This window comes from Harpia harpyja, unplaced genomic scaffold (assembly GCF_026419915.1).
Source record: "Harpia harpyja isolate bHarHar1 unplaced genomic scaffold, bHarHar1 primary haplotype scaffold_47a, whole genome shotgun sequence".
Taxonomy (NCBI): Eukaryota; Metazoa; Chordata; class Aves; order Accipitriformes; family Accipitridae; genus Harpia; species Harpia harpyja.
In genome coordinates this window covers 343855-359137 of record NW_026293404.1, presented here as the reverse complement: position 1 = coordinate 359137, position 15283 = coordinate 343855, and positions in this window count along the sequence as shown.

Genomic DNA, 15283 nt, shown 5'->3' with positions numbered 1-15283 from the left:
GGAGGGACCAAGCCCCCATTTGGAGGGTCCAAAGTTCCAGGGTTCACGCTTTTAAGGATCAAAGATGCATTTTCAGGGCCCAGAGCATCATTTTTATGCCCCAAAGTCTGATTTGGAAGGTCCAAAGCCTCATTTGCAGAGTCCAAAGCTGCATTTCTAGGGTCCAAAATCTTCATTTTGCCTTCCAAATGCTCATTTTAGGCTCCAAACCCCTCGTTTTCAGGGTGCAAAGGCTTAGTTTTACTTTGCAGAGTCTAATGTTCAGGGTCCAAAGCATCAGTTTTCGATTCCAGACAGGCATTTTTAGGGTCCAAGGCACATGTGGAGTGTCCAAGCCCTATATTTGGAGGGTCCAAAGTTCCAGGGTTCACGCTTTTAAGGATCAAAGATGCATTTTCAGGGCCCAGAGCATCATCTTTGTGCCCCAAAGTCTGATCTGGAAGGTCCAAACTCTCTTCATAGAGTCCAAATCTGAATTTCTAGGGTCCAAAATCTTTATTTTGCCTTCCAAGTGCTCATTTTAGGCTCCAAACCCCTCGTTTTCAGGGTGCAAAGGCTTAGTTTTACTTTGCAGAGTCTAATGTTCAGGGTCCAAAGCATCAGTTTTCGATTCCAGACAGGCATTTTTAGGGTCCAAGGCACATGTGGAGGGACCAAGCCCCCATTTGGAGGGTCCAAAGTTCCAGGGTTCACGCTTTTAAAGTTCAAAGATGCATTTTCAGGGCCCAGAGCATCATTTTTATGCCCCAAAGTCTGATTTGGAAGGTCCAAACTCTCTTCATAGAGTCCAAATCTGAATTTCTAGGGTCCAAAATCTTCATTTTGCCTTCCAAATGCTCATTTTAGGCTCCAAACCCCTCGTTTTCAGGGTGCAAATGCTTAGTTTTAGTTTGCAGAGTCTAATGTTCAGGGTCCAGAGCATCAGTTTTCGATTCCAGACAGGCATTTTTAGGGTCCAAACCACATCTGGAGGGTCCAAGCCCTATATTTGGAGGGTCCAAAGTTCCAGGGTTCACGCTTTTAAGGTTCAAAGATGCATTTTCAGGGCCCAGAGCATCATTTTTATGCCCCAAAGTCTGATTTGGAAGGTCCAAACTCTCTTCATAGAGTCCAAATCTGAATTTCTAGGGTCCAAAATCTTTATTTTGCCTTCCAAGTGCTCATTTTAGGCTCCAAACCCCTCGTTTTCAGGGTGCAAATGCTTAGTTTTAGTTTGCAGAGTCTAATGTTCAGGGTCCAGAGCAATAGTTTTCGATTCCAGACAGGCATTTTTAGAGTCCGAGATACATGTGGAGGGACCAAGCCCTCATTTGGAGGGTCCAAAGTTCCAGGGTTCATGCTTTTAAAGTTCAAAGATGCATTTTCAGGGCCCAGAGCATCATTTTTATGCCCCAAAGTCTGATTTGGAAGGTCCAAAGCCTCATTTGCACAGTCCAAATCTGAATTTCTAGGGTCCAAAATCTTCATTTTGCCTTCCAAATGCTCATTTTAGGCTCCAAACCCCTCGTTTTGAGGGTGCAAAGGCTTAGTTGTAGTTTGCAGAGTCTAATGTTCAGGGTCCAAAGCATCAGTTTTCGATTCCAGACAGGCATTTTTAGGGTCCAAGGCACATGTGGAGTGTCCAAGCCCTATATTTGGAGGGTCCAAAGTTCCAGGGTTCACGCTTTTAAGGATCAAAGATGCATTTTCAGGGCCCAGAGCATCATCTTTGTGCCCCAAAGTCTGATCTGGAAGGTCCAAACTCTCTTCATAGAGTCCAAATCTGAATTTCTAGGGTCCAAAATCTTCATTTTGCCTTCCAAATGCTCATTTTAGGCTCCAAACCCCTCGTTTTCAGGGTGCAAAGGCTTAGTTTTACTTTGCAGAGTCTAATGTTCAGGGTCCAAAGCATCAGTTTTCGATTCCAGACAGGCATTTTTAGAGTCCGAGACACATGTGGCGGGACCAAGCCCTCATTTGGAGGGTCCAAAGTTCCAGGGTTCACGCTTTTAAGGATCAAAGATGCATTTTCAGGGCCCAGAGCATCATCTTTGTGCCCCAAAGTCTGATCTGGAAGGTCCAAACTCTCTTTATAGAGTCCAAATCTGAATTTCTAGGGTCCAAAATCTTTATTTTGCCTTCCAAGTGCTCATTTTAGGCTCCAAACCTCTCGTTTTCAGGGTGCAAAGGCTTAGTTTTACTTTGCAGAGTCTAATGTTCAGGGTCCAAAGCATCAGTTTTCGATTCCAGACAGGCATTTTTAGGGTCCAAGGCACATGTGGAGGGACCAAGCCCCCATTTGGAGGGTCCAAAGTTCCAGGGTTCACGCTTTTAAGGTTCAAAGATGCATTTTCAGGGCCCAGAGCATCATTTTTATGCCCCAAAGTCTGATTTGGAAGGTCCGAACTCTCTTCATAGAGTCCAAATCTGAATTTCTAGGGTCCAAAATCTTTATTTTGCCTTCCAAGTGCTCATTTTAGGCTCCAAACCCCTCGTTTTCAGGGTGCAAATGCTTAGTTTTAGTTTGCAGAGTCTAATGTTCAGGGTCCAGAGCAATAGTTTTCGATTCCAGACAGGTATTTTTAGAGTCCGAGACACATGTGGAGGGACCAAGCCCTCATTTGGAGGGTCCAAAGTTCCAGGGTTCACGCTTTTAAAGTTCAAAGATGCATTTTCAGGGCCCAGAGCATCATTTTTATGCCCCAAAGTCTGATTTGGAAGGTCCAAAGCCTCATTTGCAGAGTCCAAAGCTGCATTTCTAGGGTCCAAAATCTTCATTTTGCCTTCCAAATGCTCATTTTAGGCTCCAAACCCCTCGTTTTCAGGGTGCAAAGGCTTAGTTTTACTTTGCAGAGTCTAATGTTCAGGGTCCAAAGCATCAGTTTTCGATTCCAGACAGGCATTTTTAGGGTCCAAGGCACATGTGGAGTGTCCAAGCCCTATATTTGGAGGGTCCAAAGTTCCAGGGTTCACGCTTTTAAGGATCAAAGATGCATTTTCAGGGCCCAGAGCATCATCTTTGTGCCCCAAAGTCTGATCTGGAAGGTCCAAACTCTCTTCATAGAGTCCAAATCTGAATTTCTAGGGTCCAAAATCTTTATTTTGCCTTCCAAGTGCTCATTTTAGGCTCCAAACCCCTCGTTTTCAGGGTGCAAAGGCTTAGTTTTACTTTGCAGAGTCTAATGTTCAGGGTCCAAAGCATCAGTTTTCGATTCCAGACAGGCATTTTTAGGGTCCAAGGCACATGTGGAGGGACCAAGCCCCCATTTGGAGGGTCCAAAGTTCCAGGGTTCACTCTTTTAAGGTTCAAAGATGCATTTTCAGGGCCCAGAGCATCATTTTTATGCCCCAAAGTCTGATTTGGAAGGTCCAAACTCTCTTCATAGAGTCCAAATCTGAATTTCTAGGGTCCAAAATCTTCATTTTGCCTTCCTTATGCTCATTTTAGGCTCCAAACCCCTCGTTTTCAGGGTGCAAAGGCTTAGTTTTACTTTGCAGAGTCTAATGTTCAGGGTCCAGAGCATCAGTTTTCGATTCCAGACAGGTATTTTTAGAGTCCGAGACACATGTGGAGGGACCAAGCCCCCATTTGGAGGGTCCAAAGTTCCAGGGTTCACGCTTTTAAGGATCAAAGATGCATTTTCAGGGCCCAGAGCATCATTTTTATGCCCCAAAGTCTGATTTGGAAGGTCCAAAGCCTCATTTGCAGAGTCCAAAGCTGCATTTCTAGGGTCCAAAATCTTCATTTTGCCTTCCAAATGCTCATTTTAGGCTCCAAACCTCTCGTTTTCAGGGTGCAAAGGCTTAGTTTTACTTTGCAGAGTCTAATGTTCAGGGTCCAAAGCATCAGTTTTCGATTCCAGACAGGCATTTTTAGAGTCCGAGACACATGTGGAGTGTCCAAGCCCTATATTTGGAGGGTCCAAAGTTCCAGGGTTCACGCTTTTAAGGATCAAAGATGCATTTTCAGGGCCCAGAGCATCATCTTTGTGCCCCAAAGTCTGATCTGGAAGGTCCAAACTCTCTTCATAAAGTCCAAATCTGAATTTCTAGGGTCCAAAATCTTTATTTTGCCTTCCAAGTGCTCATTTTAGGCTCCAAACCTCTCGTTTTCAGGGTGCAAAGGCTTAGTTTTACTTTGCAGAGTCTAATGTTCAGGGTCCAAAGCATCAGTTTTCGATTCCAGACAGGCATTTTTAGGGTCCAAGGCACATGTGGAGGGACCAAGCCCCCATTTGGAGGGTCCAAAGTTCCAGGGTTCACGCTTTTAAGGATCAAAGATGCATTTTCAGGGCCCAGAGCATCATTTTTATGCCCCAAAGTCTGATTTGGAAGGTCCAAAGCCTCATTTGCAGAGTCCAAAGCTGCATTTCTAGGGTCCAAAATCTTCATTTTGCCTTCCAAATGCTCATTTTAGGCTCCAAACCCCTCGTTTTCAGGGTGCAAAGGCTTAGTTTTACTTTGCAGAGTCTAATGTTCAGGGTCCAAAGCATCAGTTTTCGATTCCAGACAGGCATTTTTAGGGTCCAAGGCACATGTGGAGTGTCCAAGCCCTATATTTGGAGGGTCCAAAGTTCCAGGGTTCACGCTTTTAAGGATCAAAGATGCATTTTCAGGGCCCAGAGCATCATCTTTGTGCCCCAAAGTCTGATCTGGAAGGTCCAAACTCTCTTCATAGAGTCCAAATCTGAATTTCTAGGGTCCAAAATCTTTATTTTGCCTTCCAAGTGCTCATTTTAGGCTCCAAACCCCTCGTTTTCAGGGTGCAAAGGCTTAGTTTTACTTTGCAGAGTCTAATGTTCAGGGTCCAAAGCATCAGTTTTCGATTCCAGACAGGCATTTTTAGGGTCCAAGGCACATGTGGAGGGACCAAGCCCCCATTTGGAGGGTCCAAAGTTCCAGGGTTCACGCTTTTAAAGTTCAAAGATGCATTTTCAGGGCCCAGAGCATCATTTTTATGCCCCAAAGTCTGATTTGGAAGGTCCAAACTCTCTTCATAGAGTCCAAATCTGAATTTCTAGGGTCCAAAATCTTCATTTTGCCTTCCAAATGCTCATTTTAGGCTCCAAACCCCTCGTTTTCAGGGTGCAAATGCTTAGTTTTAGTTTGCAGAGTCTAATGTTCAGGGTCCAGAGCATCAGTTTTCGATTCCAGACAGGCATTTTTAGGGTCCAAACCACATCTGGAGGGTCCAAGCCCTATATTTGGAGGGTCCAAAGTTCCAGGGTTCACGCTTTTAAGGTTCAAAGATGCATTTTCAGGGCCCAGAGCATCATTTTTATGCCCCAAAGTCTGATTTGGAAGGTCCAAACTCTCTTCATAGAGTCCAAATCTGAATTTCTAGGGTCCAAAATCTTTATTTTGCCTTCCAAGTGCTCATTTTAGGCTCCAAACCCCTCGTTTTCAGGGTGCAAATGCTTAGTTTTAGTTTGCAGAGTCTAATGTTCAGGGTCCAGAGCAATAGTTTTCGATTCCAGACAGGCATTTTTAGAGTCCGAGATACATGTGGAGGGACCAAGCCCTCATTTGGAGGGTCCAAAGTTCCAGGGTTCATGCTTTTAAAGTTCAAAGATGCATTTTCAGGGCCCAGAGCATCATTTTTATGCCCCAAAGTCTGATTTGGAAGGTCCAAAGCCTCATTTGCACAGTCCAAATCTGAATTTCTAGGGTCCAAAATCTTCATTTTGCCTTCCAAATGCTCATTTTAGGCTCCAAACCCCTCGTTTTGAGGGTGCAAAGGCTTAGTTGTAGTTTGCAGAGTCTAATGTTCAGGGTCCAAAGCATCAGTTTTCGATTCCAGACAGGCATTTTTAGGGTCCAAGGCACATGTGGAGTGTCCAAGCCCTATATTTGGAGGGTCCAAAGTTCCAGGGTTCACGCTTTTAAGGATCAAAGATGCATTTTCAGGGCCCAGAGCATCATCTTTGTGCCCCAAAGTCTGATCTGGAAGGTCCAAACTCTCTTCATAGAGTCCAAATCTGAATTTCTAGGGTCCAAAATCTTCATTTTGCCTTCCAAATGCTCATTTTAGGCTCCAAACCCCTCGTTTTCAGGGTGCAAAGGCTTAGTTTTACTTTGCAGAGTCTAATGTTCAGGGTCCAAAGCATCAGTTTTCGATTCCAGACAGGCATTTTTAGAGTCCGAGACACATGTGGCGGGACCAAGCCCTCATTTGGAGGGTCCAAAGTTCCAGGGTTCACGCTTTTAAGGATCAAAGATGCATTTTCAGGGCCCAGAGCATCATCTTTGTGCCCCAAAGTCTGATCTGGAAGGTCCAAACTCTCTTTATAGAGTCCAAATCTGAATTTCTAGGGTCCAAAATCTTTATTTTGCCTTCCAAGTGCTCATTTTAGGCTCCAAACCTCTCGTTTTCAGGGTGCAAAGGCTTAGTTTTACTTTGCAGAGTCTAATGTTCAGGGTCCAAAGCATCAGTTTTCGATTCCAGACAGGCATTTTTAGGGTCCAAGGCACATGTGGAGGGACCAAGCCCCCATTTGGAGGGTCCAAAGTTCCAGGGTTCACGCTTTTAAGGTTCAAAGATGCATTTTCAGGGCCCAGAGCATCATTTTTATGCCCCAAAGTCTGATTTGGAAGGTCCGAACTCTCTTCATAGAGTCCAAATCTGAATTTCTAGGGTCCAAAATCTTTATTTTGCCTTCCAAGTGCTCATTTTAGGCTCCAAACCCCTCGTTTTCAGGGTGCAAATGCTTAGTTTTAGTTTGCAGAGTCTAATGTTCAGGGTCCAGAGCAATAGTTTTCGATTCCAGACAGGTATTTTTAGAGTCCGAGACACATGTGGAGGGACCAAGCCCTCATTTGGAGGGTCCAAAGTTCCAGGGTTCACGCTTTTAAAGTTCAAAGATGCATTTTCAGGGCCCAGAGCATCATTTTTATGCCCCAAAGTCTGATTTGGAAGGTCCAAAGCCTCATTTGCAGAGTCCAAAGCTGCATTTCTAGGGTCCAAAATCTTCATTTTGCCTTCCAAATGCTCATTTTAGGCTCCAAACCCCTCGTTTTCAGGGTGCAAAGGCTTAGTTTTAGTTTGCAGAGTCTAATGTTCAGGGTCCAAAGCATCAGTTTTCGATTCCAGACAGGCATTTTTAGGGTCCGAGACACATGTGGAGTGTCCAAGCCCTATATTTGGAGGCTCCAAAGTTAAAGGGTTCACGCTTTTAAGGTTCAAAGATGCATTTTCAGGGCCCAGAGCATCATCTTTGTGCCCCAAAGTCTGATCTGGAAGGTCCAAACTCTCTTCATAGAGTCCAAATCTGAATTTCTAGGGTCCAAAATCTTCATTTTGCCTTCCAAGTGCTCATTTTAGGCTCCAAACCCCTCGTTTTCAGGGTGCAAAGGCTTAGTTTTACTTTGCAGAGTCTAATGTTCAGGGTCCAAAGCATCAGTTTTCGATTCCAGACAGGCATTTTTAGGGTCCAAGGCACATGTGGAGGGACCAAGCCCTATATTTGGAGGGTCCAAAGTTCCAGGGTTCACGCTTTTAAGGATCAAAGATGCATTTTCAGGGCCCAGAGCATCATCTTTGTGCCCCAAAGTCTGATCTGGAAGGTCCAAACTCTCTTTATAGAGTCCAAATCTGAATTTCTAGGGTCCAAAATCTTTATTTTGCCTTCCAAGTGCTCATTTTAGGCTCCAAACCTCTCGTTTTCAGGGTGCAAAGGCTTAGTTTTACTTTGCAGAGTCTAATGTTCAGGGTCCAAAGCATCAGTTTTCGATTCCAGACAGGCATTTTTAGGGTCCAAGGCACATGTGGAGGGACCAAGCCCCCATTTGGAGGGTCCAAAGTTCCAGGGTTCACACTTTTAAGGATCAAAGATGCATTTTCAGGGCCCAGAGCATCATTTTTATGCCCCAAAGTCTGATTTGGAAGGTCCAAACTCTCTTCATAGAGTCCAAATCTGAATTTCTAGGGTCCAAAATCTTTATTTTGCCTTCCAAGTGCTCATTTTAGGCTCCAAACCCCTCGTTTTCAGGGTGCAAAGGCTTAGTTTTACTTTGCAGAGTCTAATGTTCAGGGTCCAAAGCATCAGTTTTCGATTCCAGACAGGCATTTTTAGGGTCCAAGGCACATGTGGAGGGACCAAGCCCCCATTTGGAGGGTCCAAAGTTCCAGGGTTCACACTTTTAAGGATCAAAGATGCATTTTCAGGGCCCAGAGCATCATTTTTATGCCCCAAAGTCTGATTTGGAAGGTCCAAACTCTCTTCATAGAGTCCAAATCTGAATTTCTAGGGTCCAAAATCCTTATTTTGCCTTCCAAGTGCTCATTTTAGGCTCCAAACCCCTCGTTTTCAGGGTGCAAAGGCTTAGTTTTACTTTGCAGAGTCTAATGTTCAGGGTCCAGAGCAATAGTTTTCGATTCCAGACAGGTATTTTTAGAGTCCGAGACACATGTGGAGGGACCAAGCCCCCATTTGGAGGGTCCAAAGTTCCAGGGTTCACGCTTTTAAGGATCAAAGATGCATTTTCAGGGCCCAGAGCATCATTTTTATGCCCCAAAGTCTGATTTGGAAGGTCCAAAGCCTCATTTGCAGAGTCCAAAGCTGCATTTCTAGGGTCCAAAATCTTCATTTTGCCTTCCAAATGCTCATTTTAGGCTCCAAACCCCTCGTTTTCAGGGTGCAAATGCTTAGTTTTACTTTGCAGAGTCTAATGTTCAGGGTCCAAAGCATCAGTTTTCGATTCCAGACAGGCATTTTTAGGGTCCAAGGCACATGTGGAGTGTCCAAGCCCTATATTTGGAGGGTCCAAAGTTCCAGGGTTCACGCTTTTAAGGATCAAAGATGCATTTTCAGGGCCCAGAGCATCATTTTTATGCCCCAAAGTCTGATTTGGAAGGTCCAAACTCTCTTCATAGAGTCCAAATCTGAATTTCTAGGGTCCAAAATCTTTATTTTGCCTTCCAAGTGCTCATTTTAGGCTCCAAACCCCTCGTTTTCAGGGTGCAAATGCTTAGTTTTAGTTTGCAGAGTCTAATGTTCAGGGTCCAGAGCAATAGTTTTCGATTCCAGACAGGTATTTTTAGAGTCCGAGACACATGTGGAGGGACCAAGCCCTCATTTGGAGGGTCCAAAGTTCCAGGGTTCACGCTTTTAAAGTTCAAAGATGCATTTTCAGGGCCCAGAGCATCATTTTTATGCCCCAAAGTCTGATTTGGAAGGTCCAAAGCCTCATTTGCAGAGTCCAAAGCTGCATTTCTAGGGTCCAAAATCTTCATTTTGCCTTCCAAATGCTCATTTTAGGCTCCAAACCCCTCGTTTTGAGGGTGCAAAGGCTTAGTTTTACTTTGCAGAGTCTAATGTTCAGGGTCCAAAGCATCAGTTTTCGATTCCAGGCAGGCATTTTTAGGGTCCAAGGCACATGTGGAGTGTCCAAGCCCTATATTTGGAGGGTCCAAAGTTCCAGGGTTCACGCTTTTAAGGTTCAAAGATGCATTTTCAGGGCCCAGAGCATCATCTTTGTGCCCCAAAGTCTGATCTGGAAGGTCCAAACTCTCTTCATAGAGTCCAAATCTGAATTTCTAGGGTCCAAAATCTTCATTTTGCCTTCCAAATGCTCATTTTAGGCTCCAAACCCCTCGTTTTCAGGGTGCAAAGGCTTAGTTTTACTTTGCAGAGTCTAATGTTCAGGGTCCAAAGCATCAGTTTTCGATTCCAGACAGGCATTTTTAGAGTCCGAGACACATGTGGCGGGACCAAGCCCTCATTTGGAGGGTCCAAAGTTCCAGGGTTCACGCTTTTAAGGATCAAAGATGCATTTTCAGGGCCCAGAGCATCATCTTTGTGCCCCAAAGTCTGATCTGGAAGGTCCAAACTCTCTTTATAGAGTCCAAATCTGAATTTCTAGGGTCCAAAATCTTTATTTTGCCTTCCAAATGCTCATTTTAGGCTCCAAACCCCTCGTTTTCAGGGTGCAAAGGCTTAGTTTTACTTTGCAGAGTCTAATGTTCAGGGTCCAAAGCATCAGTTTTCGATTCCAGACAGGCATTTTTAGGGTCCAAGGCACATGTGGAGGGACCAAGCCCCCATTTGGAGGGTCCAAAGTTCCAGGGTTCACGCTTTTAAGGTTCAAAGATGCATTTTCAGGGCCCAGAGCATCATTTTTATGCCCCAAAGTCTGATTTGGAAGGTCCAAACTCTCTTCATAGAGTCCAAATCTGAATTTCTAGGGTCCAAAATCTTTATTTTGCCTTCCAAGTGCTCATTTTAGGCTCCAAACCCCTCGTTTTCAGGGTGCAAATGCTTAGTTTTAGTTTGCAGAGTCTAATGTTCAGGGTCCAGAGCAATAGTTTTCGATTCCAGACAGGTATTTTTAGAGTCCGAGACACATGTGGAGGGACCAAGCCCTCATTTGGAGGGTCCAAAGTTCCAGGGTTCACGCTTTTAAAGTTCAAAGATGCATTTTCAGGGCCCAGAGCATCATTTTTATGCCCCAAAGTCTGATTTGGAAGGTCCAAAGCCTCATTTGCAGAGTCCAAAGCTGCATTTCTAGGGTCCAAAATCTTCATTTTGCCTTCCAAATGCTCATTTTAGGCTCCAAACCCCTCGTTTTCAGGGTGCAAAGGCTTAGTTTTAGTTTGCAGAGTCTAATGTTCAGGGTCCAAAGCATCAGTTTTCGATTCCAGACAGGCATTTTTAGGGTCCGAGACACATGTGGAGTGTCCAAGCCCTATATTTGGAGGCTCCAAAGTTAAAGGGTTCACGCTTTTAAGGTTCAAAGATGCATTTTCAGGGCCCAGAGCATCATCTTTGTGCCCCAAAGTCTGATCTGGAAGGTCCAAACTCTCTTCATAGAGTCCAAATCTGAATTTCTAGGGTCCAAAATCTTCATTTTGCCTTCCAAGTGCTCATTTTAGGCTCCAAACCCCTCGTTTTCAGGGTGCAAAGGCTTAGTTTTACTTTGCAGAGTCTAATGTTCAGGGTCCAAAGCATCAGTTTTCGATTCCAGACAGGCATTTTTAGGGTCCAAGGCACATGTGGAGGGACCAAGCCCTATATTTGGAGGGTCCAAAGTTCCAGGGTTCACGCTTTTAAGGATCAAAGATGCATTTTCAGGGCCCAGAGCATCATCTTTGTGCCCCAAAGTCTGATCTGGAAGGTCCAAACTCTCTTTATAGAGTCCAAATCTGAATTTCTAGGGTCCAAAATCTTTATTTTGCCTTCCAAGTGCTCATTTTAGGCTCCAAACCTCTCGTTTTCAGGGTGCAAAGGCTTAGTTTTACTTTGCAGAGTCTAATGTTCAGGGTCCAAAGCATCAGTTTTCGATTCCAGACAGGCATTTTTAGGGTCCAAGGCACATGTGGAGGGACCAAGCCCCCATTTGGAGGGTCCAAAGTTCCAGGGTTCACACTTTTAAGGATCAAAGATGCATTTTCAGGGCCCAGAGCATCATTTTTATGCCCCAAAGTCTGATTTGGAAGGTCCAAACTCTCTTCATAGAGTCCAAATCTGAATTTCTAGGGTCCAAAATCTTTATTTTGCCTTCCAAGTGCTCATTTTAGGCTCCAAACCCCTCGTTTTGAGGGTGCAAAGGCTTAGTTTTACTTTGCAGAGTCTAATGTTCAGGGTCCAAAGCATCAGTTTTCGATTCCAGACAGGCATTTTTAGGGTCCAAGGCACATGTGGAGGGACCAAGCCCCCATTTGGAGGGTCCAAAGTTCCAGGGTTCACACTTTTAAGGATCAAAGATGCATTTTCAGGGCCCAGAGCATCATTTTTATGCCCCAAAGTCTGATTTGGAAGGTCCAAACTCTCTTCATAGAGTCCAAATCTGAATTTCTAGGGTCCAAAATCCTTATTTTGCCTTCCAAGTGCTCATTTTAGGCTCCAAACCCCTCGTTTTCAGGGTGCAAATGCTTAGTTTTACTTTGCAGAGTCTAATGTTCAAGGTCCAGAGCAATAGTTTTCGATTCCAGACAGGTATTTTTAGAGTCCGAGACACATGTGGAGGGACCAAGCCCCCATTTGGAGGGTCCAAAGTTCCAGGGTTCACGCTTTTAAGGATCAAAGATGCATTTTCAGGGCCCAGAGCATCATTTTTATGCCCCAAAGTCTGATTTGGAAGGTCCAAAGCCTCATTTGCAGAGTCCAAAGCTGCATTTCTAGGGTCCAAAATCTTCATTTTGCCTTCCAAATGCTCATTTTAGGCTCCAAACCCCTCGTTTTCAGGGTGCAAATGCTTAGTTTTACTTTGCAGAGTCTAATGTTCAGGGTCCAAAGCATCAGTTTTCGATTCCAGACAGGCATTTTTAGGGTCCAAGGCACATGTGGAGTGTCCAAGCCCTATATTTGGAGGGTCCAAAGTTCCAGGGTTCACGCTTTTAAGGATCAAAGATGCATTTTCAGGGCCCAGAGCATCATTTTTATGCCCCAAAGTCTGATTTGGAAGGTCCAAACTCTCTTCATAGAGTCCAAATCTGAATTTCTAGGGTCCAAAATCTTTATTTTGCCTTCCAAGTGCTCATTTTAGGCTCCAAACCCCTCGTTTTCAGGGTGCAAATGCTTAGTTTTAGTTTGCAGAGTCTAATGTTCAGGGTCCAGAGCAATAGTTTTCGATTCCAGACAGGTATTTTTAGAGTCCGAGACACATGTGGAGGGACCAAGCCCTCATTTGGAGGGTCCAAAGTTCCAGGGTTCACGCTTTTAAAGTTCAAAGATGCATTTTCAGGGCCCAGAGCATCATTTTTATGCCCCAAAGTCTGATTTGGAAGGTCCAAAGCCTCATTTGCAGAGTCCAAAGCTGCATTTCTAGGGTCCAAAATCTTCATTTTGCCTTCCAAATGCTCATTTTAGGCTCCAAACCCCTCGTTTTGAGGGTGCAAAGGCTTAGTTTTACTTTGCAGAGTCTAATGTTCAGGGTCCAAAGCATCAGTTTTCGATTCCAGGCAGGCATTTTTAGGGTCCAAGGCACATGTGGAGTGTCCAAGCCCTATATTTGGAGGGTCCAAAGTTCCAGGGTTCACGCTTTTAAGGTTCAAAGATGCATTTTCAGGGCCCAGAGCATCATCTTTGTGCCCCAAAGTCTGATCTGGAAGGTCCAAACTCTCTTCATAGAGTCCAAATCTGAATTTCTAGGGTCCAAAATCTTCATTTTGCCTTCCAAATGCTCATTTTAGGCTCCAAACCCCTCGTTTTCAGGGTGCAAAGGCTTAGTTTTACTTTGCAGAGTCTAATGTTCAGGGTCCAAAGCATCAGTTTTCGATTCCAGACAGGCATTTTTAGAGTCCGAGACACATGTGGCGGGACCAAGCCCTCATTTGGAGGGTCCAAAGTTCCAGGGTTCACGCTTTTAAGGATCAAAGATGCATTTTCAGGGCCCAGAGCATCATCTTTGTGCCCCAAAGTCTGATCTGGAAGGTCCAAACTCTCTTTATAGAGTCCAAATCTGAATTTCTAGGGTCCAAAATCTTCATTTTGCCTTCCAAATGCTCATTTTAGGCTCCAAACCCCTCGTTTTCAGGGTGCAAAGGCTTAGTTTTACTTTGCAGAGTCTAATGTTCAGGGTCCAAAGCATCAGTTTTCGATTCCAGGCAGGCATTTTTAGGGTCCAAGGCACATGTGGAGTGTCCAAGCCCTATATTTGGAGGGTCCAAAGTTCCAGGGTTCACGCTTTTAAGGTTCAAAGATGCATTTTCAGGGCCCAGAGCATCATCTTTGTGCCCCAAAGTCTGATCTGGAAGGTCCAAACTCTCTTCATAGAGTCCAAATCTGAATTTCTAGGGTCCAAAATCTTCATTTTGCCTTCCAAATGCTCATTTTAGGCTCCAAACCCCTCGTTTTCAGGGTGCAAAGGCTTAGTTTTACTTTGCAGAGTCTAATGTTCAGGGTCCAAAGCATCAGTTTTCGATTCCAGACAGGCATTTTTAGGGTCCAAGGCACATGTGGAGGGACCAAGCCCCCATTTGGAGGGTCCAAAGTTCCAGGGTTCACGTTTTTAAGGTTCAAAGATGCATTTTCATGGCCCAGAGCATCATTTTTATGCCCCAAAGTCTGATTTGGAAGGTCCAAACTCTCTTCACAGAGTCCAAATCTGAATTTCTAGGGTCCAAAATCTTTATTTTGCCTTCCAAGTGCTCATTTTAGGCTCCAAACCCCTCGTTTTGAGGGTGTAAATGCTTAGTTTTACTTTGCAGAGTCTAATGTTCAGGGTCCAAAGCATCAGTTTTCGATTCCAGACAGGCATTTTTAGGGTCCAAGGCACATGTGGAGGGACCAAGCCCCCATTTGGAGGGTCCAAAGTTCCAGGGTTCACGCTTTTAAGGATCAAAGATGCATTTTCAGGGCCCAGAGCATCATTTTTATGCCCCAAAGTCTGATTTGGAAGGTCCAAAGCCTCATTTGCAGAGTGCAAAGCTGCATTTCTAGGGTCCAAAATCTTCATTTTGCCTTCCAAATGCTCATTTTAGGCTCCAAACCCCTGGTTTTCAGGGTGCAAAGGCTTAGTTTTACTTTGCAGAGTCTAATGTTCAGGGTCCAAAGCATCAGTTTTCGATTCCAGACAGGCATTTTTAGGGTCCAAGGCACATGTGGAGTGTCCAAGCCCTATATTTGGAGGGTCCAAAGTTCCAGGGTTCACGCTTTTAAGGATCAAAGATGCATTTTCAGGGCCCAGAGCATCATCTTTGTGCCCCAAAGTCTGATCTGGAAGGTCCAAACTCTCTTCATAGAGTCCAAATCTGAATTTCTAGGGTCCAAAATCTTTATTTTGCCTTCCAAGTGCTCATTTTAGGCTCCAAACCCCTCGTTTTGAGGGTGCAAAGGCTTAGTTTTACTTTGCAGAGTCTAATGTTCAGGGTCCAAAGCATCAGTTTTCGATTCCAGACAGGCATTTTTAGGGTCCAAGGCACATGTGGAGGGACCAAGCCCCCATTTGGAGGGTCCAAAGTTCCAGGGTTCACTCTTTTAAGGTTCAAAGATGCATTTTCAGGGCCCAGAGCATCATTTTTATGCCCCAAAGTCTGATCTGGAAGGTCCAAACTCTCTTCATAGAGTCCAAATCTGAATTTCTAGGGTCCAAAATCTTCATTTTGCCTTCCTTATGCTCATTTTAGGCTCCAAACCCCTCGTTTTCAGGGTGCAAAGGCTTAGTTTTAGTTTGCAGAGTCTAATGTTCAGGGTCCAGAGCATCAGTTTTCGATTCCAGACAGGCATTTTTAGGGTCCAAGGCACATGTGGAGGGACCAAGCCCCCATTTGGAGGGTCCAAAGTTCCAGGGTTCACGCTTTTAAGGATCAAAGATGCATTTTCAGGGCCCAGAGCATCATTTTTATGCCCCAAAGTCTGATTTGGAA